The sequence below is a fragment of the Labeo rohita genome, chromosome 12 (genome assembly GCF_022985175.1).
Source record: "Labeo rohita strain BAU-BD-2019 chromosome 12, IGBB_LRoh.1.0, whole genome shotgun sequence".
In the NCBI taxonomy this organism is placed as follows: Eukaryota; Metazoa; Chordata; class Actinopteri; order Cypriniformes; family Cyprinidae; genus Labeo; species Labeo rohita.
Genome location: NC_066880.1, coordinates 14740744 through 14756608, shown reverse-complemented (window position 1 = coordinate 14756608; position 15865 = coordinate 14740744).

Here is a 15865-nt window from a genome sequence, read left to right as displayed (position 1 = left end):
ACTTGCGACATAGGCGGGGTAATAACTCTGGATCAAGGGATCAAGTATAAATATTTGCTATCGTTGTTTAGTGTCTGAATCAACCAAGCATTAAGCAAAATAATATTCTGCATCTTGTGGATCTGAGCTAATCAGCCCTTACGAAAATAAATCATGGTTTTACTACAAAAACAACACGGTTATTATAGTTAAATCACGGTAGCCACAAATTAACCATGGTTTTGCTACTCTAACCACAGTTTAACCATGGTATTTGTATTAAAATATGGTTATACAAATTTGAATGCACCAAAAAAACATGGTTACTACACTTTTACTATAATAAAACCATGGTTAATTTTTGTAAGGGAAAATAAGCCTAATTAACCATTAAAAGAGGAGGGACATAAAAGTACTCAAGGGAAAAAAAACCAGCTAAAACCAGCCTAAGATGGTTGGCTGGTCTTAGCTGGTTTTAACCTGAAGTAGCTGGTTTTTAGCTGGTATCCCAGCCTGGCTAAGCTGGTCTAGCTGGTTTTAGCTGGTTGTTCCAGCTGGTCTCCCAGCCTACCCAGCCATGGAAGTGGCCATAATCCCTCTAAAACCAGCCTTATGACAGGGTAAGACTGAGATGGATGATGAGCTAAAACCAGCCAACCTTAGGCTGGTTTTAGCTGGGGTTTCTGAGAAAGTCAGACTAATCAACCATTGAAAGCGCAGGAACATAAAATCGCTTAAGAAAATACCTCAGAAAATTATGATCTATTGCTGTTTTCCAAATATCCCTGCATCTTTATCCCTAAACTGGTTGGCTGGTCTTAGCTGGTTTAAGCTGGAAGTAGCTGGTTGGTCTCCCATCCTGGCTAGGTTGGTCAAGCTGGTTTTAGCTGGTTGTTCCAACTAGTCTCCCAGTTAGCTAAGACCAGCCTGACCAGCTAAGGAAGTGGCATAAAACCCCTCTAAAACCAGCCTGATGACCAGCTAAGACCAGGCTGGATGACCACCTAAAACCAGCCAACCAGCTTAGGCTGGTTTTAGCTGGGTTTTTTCAGCAAGCGGGTGGATCTGAGAAAGTCAGACTAAGACTAATTAACCATTGAAAGAGCAGGAACATAAAATCGCTTAAGAAAATACCTCAGAAAATTATGATCTATTGCTATTTTCCTCCATCTTTATTCCTAAACTGGTTGGCTGGTCTTAGCTGGTTTAAGCTGGAAGTAGCTGGTTGGTCTCCCATCCTGGCTAGGTTGGTCAAGCTGGTTTTAGCTGGTTGTTCCAACTGGTCTCCCAGTTAGCTAAGACCAGCCTGACCAGCTAAGGAAGTGGCACAAAACCCCTCTAAAACCAGCCTGCTGACCAGCTAAGACCAGGCTGAATGACCAGCTAAAACCAGCCAACCACCTTAGGATGGTTTTAGCTGGGTTTTTTCAGCAAGCGGGTGGATCTGAGAAAGTCAGACTAAGACTAATTAACCATTGAAAGAGCAGGAACATAAAATCACTCAAGAAAATGCCTCAGAAAATTATGATCTATTGCTATTTTCCAAATATCTCTGCAGAAAAAAACAAACAAACAAACAAACAAAACGCTAAACCCAGCCTAAACTGCTTGGCTGGTTGGTAAAGCTGGTTAATTTGGTAAATTTTAGCTGGTTGTTCCAACTGGTCTCCCTGTTAGCTTAAACCAGCCTGACCAGCTAAGACCAGGCTGAATGACCAGCTTAGGCTGGGTTTTTTTTTTTTTTTCTTTCAGTAGGGATTTGAGCAAATAATACATTTTGCAGAAATAGTGTTTGTAGATATTCAGTTTTTAATATTTATTACCAGCAATTAGGCCCAATCACTCACTATCATCCCCTATTCTCTCAAATGTCTTTGTCTGTTATGACACAATTTAATTTAAGGGTTAAATTATTGTGGTTTAGATTAAACATGATATAAACTGTGTTATTAACCATGTTGATGACATTATACAACTATTTTGAAGCATGATGTTTTAACACTTGATTCACACTGACAGCAATTGCTTGATGAAACCTGTACTCGACGACTAATTCGCCTTGGTAAATCGGTTTTTATTAGCTAGCAGTTCGTATTCTTCTTTGTAAGTTTATCATTTGTTGCTATCATATGTAAGAGTCATCTTTTTCGTTTCTGTACTTTGTAGATGATCCCTAACACCTGATCGCAGTCCAATCAGCTGGAAGCGGGCAGGCTGGTCAAGGATGCGCTGCTGTATCACTTTTGACAGCTACTGCAGGAGTCATGTGACCAAACAATTACCTCATACCTTGTGAGCGGGTGTGTGCTCTGTGTGTATGGATTTGTGTGGGCGCGCACGTGGGCGCGCACCAATAAAACGGTGTGGTGCAGGCGCGCCCATTCGCTTTGACATCACTGTGTCCGTGCAGATTCTCCTGTCAGATTACTTAGTTACATTCGATATTTTTTGTGTGTGTAGAGATTGTATTGGGGGAAAAAAAAAAAAATAGGCTACCAGAAAACCACCCTATTTACCATCATAGTTTATATTTAAATAAATATAGTTCATTTATCATTTAATGAGATAATTTTTACGGATGCTCTCGGCTGGTGTTGAGCTATTTGTTGCACGTCATTCAAAACTCGGGTTTAATAATTTGTGTCACAATCATTGTATATTTAATACTTCTTAAACAACATTTTCATTTACATATGTGACCCTGGACCACAAAACCAGTCTTAAGTAGCACGGGTATATTTGTAGCCAACAATACATTGTATGGATCAAAATGATTGATTTTTCTTTTATGCCAAAAATCATTAGAATATTAAGTAAAGATCATGTTCCATGAAGATATTTTGTAAATTTGATACCATAGAGATATCAAAACGTAATTTTTGCTTAGTAATATGCATTGGTAAGAGCTTCACTTGGACAAATTTAAAGGCGATTTTCTCAGTACTTTGATTTTTTTTTTTGCACCCTCAGATTCCAGATTTTCAAATAGTTGTATCTCAGCCAAATATCCCAACAAACCATACATCAACGGAAAGCTTATTTATTCAGCTTTCAGGCAAAGTATAAATCTCAATTTAAAAAAAAAAAAAAATACCCTTATGACTGGTTTTATGGTCCAGGCTCACATATTTAGATGTCATGATACAAAAATCTTTCCTAGCTGTAAATATGGCAAGATGCAAATATGATTCAGTAATAACTTAATGGGTTTTAGATAGAAATGTAAAACCTTTCTGAACCACTGAAATGTGGTATTGTGGTATTACTTCTGACTGAACTAATAAGAAGCTTTCTAAAGGATTATATCATGATTATATTTTGACTGACTGGGTCACTGTGCCATTCCTTTAAAGGTACACAGAGTTTTTTTTTTTTTTTTTTTTTTTTTTTTTTGCAGGCGTCTGCAATTCTCCTCTTGGTGGGCCAAAGTCAGGCAGAGTTCAGCTTTAACCAGTTCCAACACACTTGACTGGAGGTCTCTAGTGAATCTGTAGACTTTGATAAATGTGTTCAGATGTGTTTAGTAAGGGTTGGAGCTAAGATCTGCAGGATAGTGGCCACCTAGGAACCAGTTTGGACTATAGATGCGTAGGCCTATACGTAAAGGCCACATTCAACCACTCCAGACATCTTGAAATGGTCAATGTGTTGTCACTCACATTAAGTTTTCCTTTATGGATCACCTTTGAACAGATCGCAATATGGCGGATGGCTTATAGCGCTTCATGAAACATCCATGTATATAAATCTACCTGCTTGTACCATCAAATGACTTGACTACAACTGACTAGTGATTACAGAGCTCAGGGTCGCCTCTGAGGATTTTTATTTAATTATTGCTACCCTTTATTTAATATTGCCATGGCCACATGATTGCAGTATCACATATATCAGTTTTTGAGTGCGTAATATAGGCTGTAGGTTTCTTCAGGCCTACTGCCAGCTTTTTGGATATCCTAAAATTGCTCAGAAATGTCAAAAAATGTATTCTGAATCATTTAAAATTATGTTTTTTTTAATCAACAGGTTTTAGAGATTCACTGGATCTCATGACTCACGCACAATTATCATTTCAATTGGACAGTAATAAGAGCAAGGGACAGACCAAAAAATTGTCTTCTATCTCCCTCTAGTGGAGAGTTCAAGTCCATGTCCTGCTTCATAAATACAGACATAGACAATATGCTTCCTAATCGTGTTCCATCTGCATCCAAGCCACATTTGTGACACTGGATCACAAAACTAGTCATAAGAGTCTGTTAGGATAGGACAATATTTGGCCAAGATACAACTATTTGAAAATCTGAAATTGCAGGGTGCAAAAATATTAAAATATTATGAAAATCGCCTTTGAAGTTGTCCAAATGAAGTTCTTAGCAATGCATATTATTCATCAGAAATTATGTTTTTATATATTTATGGTAGGAATTTGACAAAATATCTTAATGGATCATGATCTTTACTTAATATCCTAATGATTTTTGATATATATATATATATATATATATAAAAAAAAAAAAAATCAATATTTTGACCCATACAATGTATTGTTGGCTATTGCTACAAATATACCCGTGCTACTTATGACTGGTTTTGTGGTCCATGGTCACATTTTATCTTAAATCAGCCTTGTTCTTGTGCAAAATATGGTTCACAATTCTGCACAATCAGTACAGAAGACCTTAAAATAAGACAAAGGCAATGCAAAAGTAGCCTACTAGCAAAATTATTACTGAATAATGTATCACAATCTACATTGACCATGAAAAGTCCATAAAAACATACACACCGACAATAATAAAGACTAAAGGTTTAAAGGCTAAAGATTTAAATTGTTACAAGTCTGAAAAATGTCTGATTGTGCTTAAAATAAAATGTTTTTTTTGTATTATAATTTTAAAAATATATATTAAAAATATATATATATATATTTTTTTTTTATATGAATTTTTTATATTTAAGACCTAGTCCTGATCTCACTCTTACGAAAACTAATCATGGTTTTACTACAAACAACAACATACTATAGCATAAAATAAACATACTATAAAAACATACATTACTAAACCATGGTAACCACAAAGTAACCATTGTTCTGTTACACTAACGACAGTTTAACCATGGTATTTGTAGTAAAACTGTGATTATACAAATGTGACCCTGGACCACAAAACCAGTCTTAAGTCGCTGGGGTTTATTTGTAGCAATAGCCAAAAATATACTGTATGGGTCAAAAATATAGATTTTTCTTTTATGGCAAAAATCATTAGGAAATTAATTAAAGATCATGTTCCATGAAGATATTTTGTAAAATTCCTACTGTAAATGTATGAAAACTTAATTTTTGATTAGTCATATACATTAAGAACATTATTTGAAGAACTTTAAAGGCAATTTTCTCATTATTTTGATTTTTTTGCACCCTCAGATTCCTGATTTTTAAATAGTTGTATTATCCTAACAAACTATACATCAGTGAAAAGCTTATTTATCTAGCTTTCATATGATGTATAAATCTCAATTTTGAAAAAATGACCCTTATGACTGGTTTTATGATCCATGGTCACAAATAGTAATCAATACGCCAAAAACCATAGTTACTTGTACTACAACAAAGTCATGGTTAATTTTCGTAAGGGCGTAAATGAACACAAACTCAACGACGTTCCAACGGTAACCAATAGATGGCGCAAATGGTTTATTCCCAATGAACAGTTTAACATCCGAGTATAAATTACGAATCACAGCACGATATTAAACTAATCAATGACAGCAATTTTGAGAACTTGGTAACATATATTCTGTTGTAAAATGAGAGGAATTCTAAGTAACTCAACTGCAGTAAAAGTAAGAGAAAGAAAGAAATGCAGCCTTTGCTCACACAAAAGGTGCAGTGAGTATTAGGCCTAATAAATAATGTATGGCTCCATGAAACATTGCCTTTCTAGCAATGTGGAGTGTAATTGGTCGCCTGCGGCCTAGTAGTTCGATGGCAGGCCAAACTAATCTCAAATTCACGAATCCCTACCTCTATTCATCTCAACCCTCTTCACAGGCCTGTCGTTGACTCTCCCGTCATTTTTTTTTCCTTCACGTGGCATGAGTTTGTTTATTTTCCTCCATCCTCTTCAGTTTTACGTGGCATCTTTTTTTCCTGACACTTGTTGGGATCTCAGAGGACAAAGACTGTCTAGAATGGGAAGGTGGGAGGGAGAATTTTGCATTAATGCTTTTGCATTGCCTGTCTAAGTGCCACTTACTCTTTAAACACGAGCTGAAGCCGCCCTGTCTGTTTATCAATTCATTTCTCCCAGGCCAGTCATTAAGTGCAAGGGCTATAATTTCCACTCTCTTGGATATTGATGAATATGGTAAGAGAAAGACAAACAGTAAGAATGACACTAGAGAAGAGGTATTGTCTGACTGTAGGCTATAATATATCTCTTTTTGTGTTATATGAAGCTCAGTCGAGCAGATTGTGTGAGTGCTATGATATACTAGGCCTACTACTTGTTATGCTGGATCAAATCCACAGAGCCTGCGTTAATACATCAACTTGACTGATGAGCATTTTGGGGAGCCACGTTTGAGAAGTTCCCCTACAGCTGCGAGAATGAGAAAGAAACAAGAGCCATTTTAATATTAGAGCAGCTCGACACACTTGACAGATCTTATGAAGGAATGGACATGAATTTTTAATTTCATTCTGAAATATGAAGTTATATTTTATTGAGGGCATTAAGTTTAGCCTGAGAACATTGTTCATATCCAGGGAGAAGAAAGAAATACTTGATGTTTCAATCAGCTAAGGGAAGGAAATGACAGTACGTCATGTGACCTGCTAGGTTGCTACAGAATCTGTTAGAAGAGTGTAAATATTTGCCTTGTCTTTCATTTCTTTTAAGAGTTGTAAATGTTTTATAACATCAGGGTGCAGGGTGATTTTGATTTGGTGATTTTTTTAAAAAAACGTCTGACCTGTGCAAAATTGATGGCAGTATTTGTGACTTTATCATCTTTCACAGTCCATCGCTTAAGTAATTTTTAGAAGAGTGTTTCTGTTGTGTGGCGTGTCAAAATCTCTACTGGCAGAGTTCATTTTGTTAGAGCGGCTGGCCCCTTGAGATGGGTTTGTGGGTTCATATGCCATTACTGGACCATTTAGTCTTTCCAATTCTCTGGTTTCTACAGTAATCCTGCTTGATTGAACACAGTTTAATCATCTTCTGCAGGGCCTGTTTTAAAGTAGAGGAAATTACTTTTACACTGCCTTGTGTCAATATAAATAACGCTTCATTTTATCAGGATGTCTGATGCTTTGAAAACATGATTTTTCAGGGTCGCCTCAAACTGAGAAAGCAATATTTAACTTAAGAAATTCAAGCTGACCTGTAGCATGCAATGGGTTATTGATTTTTGTCACAAATCTAAGTGGGCATTTTATTAGTGATTAGTAGCCTCAGATTGCTTCGTTGAGCAAAGGTATTAAGGCAGTTTTGTGAGATGACAGCACATTTGTTCACAGCAGACATCCTGCATGTGTATTTTCTGCTTAAGATCTGAAGAATGCCAAGACGTTCCACCTGACAACATCAATATAAACCATAATATTGCACTAAACTGTCATGAATCCATTCCTTTTGCCTGAAAACACGCGTACACTGCACTGAGCATCTATCAAAGGTCTGGCACTACCGTTGTAAGACATGGACTTTAACATGAAGGGATTGAGCACTATGGGGGTCCCGAGTCAAATTTGGAAATAAATGAGGTCAGGTCCTGCTTTTGCTTTTAGTGGCAGGGAGTAACTCTTTCTGCAGGTTACATCGTTATGCATAAACAAAATGTCTGGATGAGTGAATCATGGAATCATTTGATGACACTGATTCATTATGCAAAGAAATAAGTTACTTTCCATGTGAGCGAGTCATTGAATCATTCACTCTAGTTTTTTTTTCAAAACCACTAAAGATCCATCACACAGCCTTAATGCCTTAAACTGAGTCATAAATGTCTGCTATGATGCTTAATATTAAAACAAATGTCATTTGGCTATAAAATGCCTATTTCTTCAAATTGCCACTATAGAGTGTTTTCACAACGCGTCATCAATCTGCCATATTGGCGGCACTGAATGTAAAAAAATGCCACTGAACCGAACGAAACTTGCAAATTTTGCTGATTATTGCTGCTGAAAATGATCATTTATTGTCATGTTTGGGGCTGTACTTATCAGTCAGACTGAGAAAAACATTTGGAGTACTACCGACTGCCAAAAGTTATAACAAATCAATGAGAAGTGTGCAAAAAAAACTGTGAGAAACAAAAAGCATTTGTGGTTGACCAAACTGAACCAGGATTTGCAGGGCAAAAATCTTGACAATATTTGTGTTTGTTTATATCATTTCTATGCACCCTTTCTTGCTTACTAAGTCCTCCTCTACATGGTTTAGACAGTATAAATATGCAACCATGCAATCCATGCTGTTGTTTACATCCAAGTGTCACCAGTATGGCCACACATCTGGGTAACTGACCAAACCGTGACGCAAGTGCAAAACCCTCTATAGCTCTGTCACATAATCTATGTAAATTCATGTCACAGTAACATTTTCTTGGTTAAAAACACATTACTTGCACTACCAGAACAAAAATCAATTTTGCATGTTTGCTTTAATAAAGTAATTAATAAAACTAAATATAATTAGTTTAGTAATTTTAAGATTTATACACTTTTTAAGTCATATTTTTAATATTTGCGTAGTTTTATTTTTGTATTAGGATTTTTTTCTCATCCAGTTTTGAGGAGACTGCCTTCCTTGCCTCCTCGGAGGAAACGCCTCTCAAATGACGGTAGGCTTTTATGCATTTCACCTACAAATTCATACAAAATTGCTATGTTGTAAAATAGTTAAGTTTTCCCATAAGATAATTTGTTCAACTCCTCTGAACTGATAGTTCAATAACGCTCCACTCCATTTTAACATGTGTGAGGACAGATAAACATCATTAGTCAGTTCCTTATTCTGTTATTGACTAGAATGGTCCAGGTTACTGGCGCTGGTTTTCAGTGCTACAGGACTTGATTGAGTCCAGCTGCAGCTATTTTCTCAGTGCATGTACTGCATTACACACTGTGGAGCTCGACTAAGGCCAGGTCACGTAGGAAACATGAAGCAGCAGAGCTAATCAGAGCTGCGATCACGGCCCTCCTGCTTCCTTCTCTCAGCTCTAATGACCATATTCACTCCCTTTGGCAAAACCAGTTACAAAAGCCTCTCGCTCCATCTCCAAGACTGCTTTTCTTCTTCAGAATAACCAAGTGCGGTGTTAAAAACCTTATTAGTAGTTGTCTGAATGAACCCTATGAGAAATCTGCTAATAAGTGGGTCACAGGTACACTGGAATAGTCGGAAAGATAATCTGCGTAATTGAATTGGTTCCCTCAGGGTTCAGGAGTGGAAAATACAAACAAAGAGAAAACATGAAGAGGTGTCATTCATTCTGAGGGTAATTTTAGAGAGGCAGACCACGTCTCCATTATCTCTGTGATAAAAGGCTATGGTTTTGAAAAGTTCATTTTTGCTTCAGAATAACCAATGTCTTTTTTGGCACCAGCTACCCACCTTAATAAACACAAACAGCAGCACTGTAGCATGAGAGGAATACTAATGAAATGAGTACAAGCATATCACAAAATCATTTCAGTGTAATCTGAAAATTGCTCTCTTCATTCTTTATTTTACTTTCACAACCTCTAGAGCTCCCATCGATTACACATCCTCGAGAGGAATTTCGCCTGGGCTGTGACTATAATACTTCATCAAGCTGTAAAGAAAAGGCGGCACAGGGAATAACGTATAGTGACCTTCCCCCACAGCCGAGTTGATTAACAGTAAGGCTGTTTTTGTGTGTGTGTTTAGTTGACATATGATGGTGGAGACCCATAACAGAACTCTCTACTGAAAGCAGGAGAGCTACAATTACAGTCTAAGCACCCTGAAGAGCCTGCAGACTCAGGGACAATCAGTGAATAGTGCACTCTATATGGCTCTTCAGAGAAAACATGGTATACATGCTTTCACCAAAGATCACAGTGAAGGAAGATGACTGTGGCCAACATGAAGGGAGAGATATTAGGATGATAACATTACCTGGAAGGAGCATCATGGAGATCACAGACATAAGACTCATTTTAAGTTAAAGGGGTCCTATTATGCTCTTTTACAAAGTCTTGATTTCGTTTTGGGGGTGTACGAGAACATGCTTTCATGTGTGGTGGTTCGAAAAACCCATTATTTTTAACATAATTTACATTTACAATACATTTCTCCCAGCCTGGCACAAAAGGCTCGATTAGTTCAGGGTTTAATAAAGCCCCGCCTTCCGGAAAACAAAATATGTTGTGATTGGTTAGCTGTCCCACTGCATTGCGATTGGCGAACAGCTTAGATGGTGTTTCAGTACTGCCACGCCCCTTGTCAAAGAAGCAAGTTCTGTGTATAACTGTTAGTGCAAGCTAGATTAAAGTGATTCTTACGTATTAAATATCAATATTTTTCTTACAAAAACGCATCGATTCACTACAGGAGGCCTTCATTGACCCCTGGAGCTGTGTGAGGCACTTTTTATTATGGATGGATGCACATTATTGGACTTGTTTTGGATTGATGAAGAGAAACACCCGTCTATGCTGATCTGCTTGGGAGTGCCCGTGTAAATTTTAATATAACTCCGATTGCATTCGTCTGAAAGAAGGAAGTCATATACACCTAGGATGCATGAAGGGTGAGTAAATAATACGCTACAGAAGTGTTGAGTCCTATCATCAGCCTGCAAGATCGCCAATACATGATATTATCTTGCTAATTTATTTAATTATTTACATACTTAGTTTCATTGCCTGAAACCAGCTCCAACATAAGGCTAAAAGCAGCCTAACATTTACATTATCAAAGAATATCATCACTGATTAGCCTTTTTATGCATTTAAAAACATTCGCATTATAACTGAAGCTAGCTACACTGTAAATCTCTTACCACACACTGCACACGTCTGAGGCACGTTACAGCTTCGATGCGGCAACCGGAATGGATTGCAGCTTCAGCATGTGTTTTGATGCCCTGTACTGCACACGTCTGTGGCGCGTTATGGCTCTGACGCAGCCACTCTAGTCAATGCTTGTGTTTATACCTGCAGTGCTGCGGCTTGTTGAAGCGCCTCTCTATGCTGCAATGCTAAATTTAGGCTAATCCTAGGCTAAGAGTTCAGTAGGGGGTGAGTGACTTGATATGTTCAATTCTGACATATGCTATATAAGTTACAAGACACAGTGACATGATTGTGCTTTACTTAGGGATAGTTCACCCAAAATGTAAATTTTGTCATATATATTCACCCTCATGTCGTTCCAAACCTGTAGGACCGTCGTTCATCTTCAGAACACAAATTAAGATATTTTTGATAAATCTGAGATCTTTCTGACCCTGCATAGACAGCAACGCAACTGACACGTTCAAGGCCCAGAAAAGTAGTAAATACTTCGCTATGTGACATCAGTGCTTCAACCGTAATTTTCTGAAATAACAAGAATACTTTTTGTGCACAAAGAAAACAAAAAGACACGGAAAAGAAGTAATCGTTGAATAAAGTTGTTATTTTTGTTATTTATTATAGTGGACATTTCTACATTGGAGAAGAGCAAATATCAAGTAGGTCAAATTATTTTGCTAAGTAGAAAAAAGGTTGTGGGTCTGCATCAACGGTAGTTATTTCACCAAAATGTGAAATGTTAACCCTAAAGCCATTTTGCTAGCTCAAAAGAATACTTAACATTTAAGTATCAGGTTGATTCATCATGACTTTTTCTAATCTTCTGAAAACTGATTATAAACAAAATGTCAACTTGATAACATGCTTCAAACGTCCTGTATAAAAAAAATGCTACTTTGCTGATGTTTAGGTCGCATACAGGGACCCCATAAAAATGTGAATAAATGCCATAAATATCAAAAAAGTTTTTATTTGGTTATTTATTTGTAAAAATAAATGAAAATAATTACATATAAATTAATTAATTTACATTTATTTAAATGTTTCCCATATTCAAAACACAATTTCATGTACAAAAGTGCTTAATTTGATATTACAGACTGTGCAGGGCTTTAAAACTTCAGCCTGCTGGTTAGATATTACTTTTAAAGTAAGAGGATAATATTTTTACTAATATTGTTATTTTAACATACAGCATTGGGTACCTACCTAAAAAAAAAAGTATGTTTGTATGTTTAAAAAAGACAATTTCTGTCTTATCTGTGATGACTGTGAACCTGCAGAGATGCTCTTACTATTCCCTGCAAATGACAGATCCCTGATTACCCTGAAGAGAATGAGAACAGATCGTTATCTTCTTTTCATCATTGTTTATGATTACTCACTATCTGCCAAAAAGCCAGACACAAATCATTCCGGTGCGTCTTTGAAATATTTGTTGTTTTAATTCATTGTGAGATAGAAAGTGATTCATTTTTGCGTATTGTATCTATTGTGAATCAGGAAAGAGGCCATTTCATTATTTTTTTTCTCGGGGAGTGAAGGAGAGGCTTATTTCAGTAGCTATTATTTGCTGTTCTTACAAATGCACATTGCTAACAGAGATGTAAAAAAAACATAGTATATTTAGAAAATCAATAGTATTGTCCTCTAGTTCACCTTCAGTGCTTTTCCTGACAGATTCACAGTTTACACAGAGCAACAACACAATGTGCTGTAGAGAAAATGGAAAACAAGGTCTTTTTCTATATGGCCAGTTGCAGATATAATCTTATTTTAATGTCCTAATCTTGAAGGAAACATGTTTTGGTAAAGTAATGTTTTTACCAAATTAACTGTGACTTTATATCTCATAATTCTGAATTTTTTCAAGCAAATGTTTTTTTTCTCAGAATTGAGATATAGATGTTTACATCTCGCAATTGTGACTCTGTTCTCAAGATTACAAGTTCATATCTCGCAATCCTGACTTTATAACATGCAATTTTCGAGTCAGAAGTCAGAATTGTAAGATATAAACTTACAATTCTGAAAACATATCAGTCTTTCCCCCCCTCAAAATCGGTTCATATCTCACAATTCTGAAAAAAAGTCAGAATTGTGAGATATAAACTTGCAATTAGGAGAAAATATGTAGAAATTCACAATTCTAACTATATAACTCGCAACTGTGAATTTATGTCATTCAATTCTGAGAAAAAAAGTCTAAATTGTGAGTTTATATCTCACAATTCTGACTTTATAACTTGAAATTGTGAGTTTATTTCACGCAATTCTGAGAAAAAAGTCCAAATGGTGAGTTTATATCTCACAATTCTAACTTTCTAACTCGCAATTGTGAGTTTGTCATTTAATTCTGTAAAAAAAAAGTCTGAATTGTGTTTATATCTCACAGTTCTGACTTTATAACTCGCAATGGTGAGTTTATTTTACGCAATTCTGAGAAAAAAGTCAAACTTGTGAGTTTATATCTTGCAGCTCTGACCTTATAACTCGCAACTGCGAGTTAATATCATGCAATTCTGAGAAAAAAAGTCAGAATTGTGTATATCTCGCAATTCTGACTTTACAACTTGCAATTGCGAGTTTATATAACAAATTTCTGGCTTTATAACTCACAATTGCAAGTTTATATCATGCAATTCTGAGAAAAAAAGTCAGAATGGCAAGTTTATATCACACAATTCTGAGAAAAAATCAAAATTACGATTTTGTATTATGCAATTCTGAGAAAAAAGTTAGAATTGTGAGATAAAAAGTCGCAATAACATTATTAATTTATTTATTTATTTTCATTCAGTGGCGGAAATGGTCCTCCATACTTAATGACCACAATATAGTCGCTAATAAAAATGCAGGATGTGTATGCGCTGTATGATTGGTGAGATCGAAAACGTGATGTGTTGTTTTGTTAAACCTACTTTTTTTAAAAATCAAAGACAAACACAACCCATACTTTTAAAATGTTGTCCAACAGCTTTATCATATTGGAATAGGATGAAAAACATTCAAATCTTATTTTGAAAGAGACTTGTTTTATTTACTGCACCTGTAAGCACTCCAAAGCTTTGGCAATATTTCAGACCTTTACAGTCGTTCCAATAAAGCTGTATTGACTTTCAGAGAATGAGAGAGATAGCACAAAAGCATAATCAGAGTGAAAAATGTAAGCAGACAAGGAAAGGTCAAAGCGGCAGCTGAATAGAACATCACAAATATGTTTCATCACAGTGTAATTGTTCAGCACTTCTCTGCTCTGTTTTCCAGTAAATTCACATTTGCGGTAGGTTATCGCTTCAAACCATATTTCAGCTGCTATCTTGTGCAGTGACCACAAGAAATATAAAGATGTTCTAGATGACATTGTGCTATTAATTACATACAAAGTCCAACAACATTAACAGTTGCAAACCCAACTAAAGGAAAGCTTTGGCAGTAAGAAAGTATGTTTGGGGTTGTGAATATTTTTTGAAATAAGTCATTTATGCTTTTTGCTTTTGCTAAGGCCACCTAAGGCAAGCCAATATACTTTTCATTCATATTATGTATATGTGTTACCACATGACAAGTTCTTCCACAGCTAAAGTTACAATTGGCTCTTGACCTCTGTGTTAGCACAGATACAGTTTGTGCTCAGCTCAAAGTCCGATTGATTTCTCTCTATATGAGAGTAAGTGGCAGAAATGTGCCGCGGTGTGATATTTCAAAGGATTATGGCATGAGATTACTGCTCCTGTAAAGGTTTTTTTCCACTGTTGTCTTATGCCTGATGTGGATTGTACTATTTCGATTGTACAATTGTCTCTTGAGCAGACTCTTCAGGCTTTGGCTTGTTGTGTGGTTGTGGGTGTCTGTCCTACGAACAGTTGGTGTGGCTGAAAGCCAGCACAAATGCTGTAGACTGCCGCCCCATCCTCCCATTCCTCCAAGAGCACTATCAGGATGAGGTAATGGATTCTAGTAGTCAAGGTTTTTCAATTGTTCTCCACATTTTCAGGAACTGTGATGGTGTGAATGGAGGACAGAGCATGAAAATAAGCATGTCATAAGCAAAATAAGCAATAATATGTCCTTTAAAGGGATAGTTCACCCAAAAATGAAAATTCTGTCAATAATTACTCACCCTCATGTCGTTTCAAACCCATAAATTGTTTGTTTATATTTAGAACACAAATTAAGATATTTTTGATGAAATCCATGAGTTTTCTGACCCTGCATAGACAGCAATGCAGTTACCACGTTCAAGGCCCAGAAAGGTGGTGAGGACATCGTTAAAATAGTCCATATGACATCAGTGGTTCATCCATAATATTATAAAGCTATGAGAATACACATAAAAACAAAAAGACTTTATTCAACAATTTCTTCTCTGCCAAGTCAGTTGACGCACGTTCACAAAAGTAACATGACCACAACGTGTATGTATGTGTGTATGTATATATGTGAAAAAAGCAAAGGAAAATTATAAGACAAAAGAATAGAGGATGCCAAGACTAATTAAATATTAAACTCCTTTCATGTGTTCCTCTAAACAGGTCTGTAATTAGAAAGAATCAGTTTGTCTGTTAATCCCTTTGTTCTTTTTTTCATTACATCAGTGCAGTGTATTTACTTGACTGAGCAGTTATATGTGTTTTTTTAATGAAAGTTAGATGCAGCCAAGGACTCAATAATGTATCAGGGCTATTAAGAAACCCTCCTGAACCCTGTGAACTCCAGTGACACATGTAAAAGATAACCTACACATTATTCCCTGGGAAGAGAGAGAGCTTTGCTTATAGCCAAGTGAGCAGCAGGGCTACAGATGGAGATTAGCAACTGCTCGCTAGCTCT